Genomic DNA, 611 nt, shown 5'->3' on the forward strand with positions numbered 1-611 from the left:
TATACTAAAATAAAGTAGTTCTATATATTAATTCAACTAGTTTAACTAAGCATTTACTTACTAAAAATAAACTAGTTCTATATATTAATTCAACAAGTTCAACTAAGCATTTACTAAAAATAAACTGGTTCTATATATTAATTCAACTAGTTCAACTAAACATTTACTAAAAATAAACTAGTTCTATATATTAATTCAACTAGTTCAACTAAGCATTATATTTACTAAAAATAAACTAGTTATTATATTAATTCAACTAGTTGAACTAAACATTAACATATTTCTAATTCATCGATGATAATATTTCTAACATTCTAAAAATAAACTAGATAGTTCTAATTCATCTAAACATTAGAAATTAAACAGAAAATAAGTAAAAAAATATGTGTGTGTGTGTAGTGTGTGTGTATATGTGTGTACGTACATGTGTAGTGTACGTGTAGTGTGTGTGTGTTTGTGTGTGTCTGTGTGTATGTGTGTGTAGTGTGTGTGTGTGTGTACATGTGTGTGTGTGTATGTGTGTGTGTGTAGTGTGCGTGTGTGTGTATGGAGCGGGCCGGGCGCGTACGGGCGGGCGGCGACGACGGGCGGCGGGGGCCGATGACGGCGAC

The sequence above is a fragment of the Triticum dicoccoides genome, chromosome 7B (genome assembly GCF_002162155.2).
Source record: "Triticum dicoccoides isolate Atlit2015 ecotype Zavitan chromosome 7B, WEW_v2.0, whole genome shotgun sequence".
NCBI classification, from domain to species: domain Eukaryota; kingdom Viridiplantae; phylum Streptophyta; class Magnoliopsida; order Poales; family Poaceae; genus Triticum; species Triticum dicoccoides.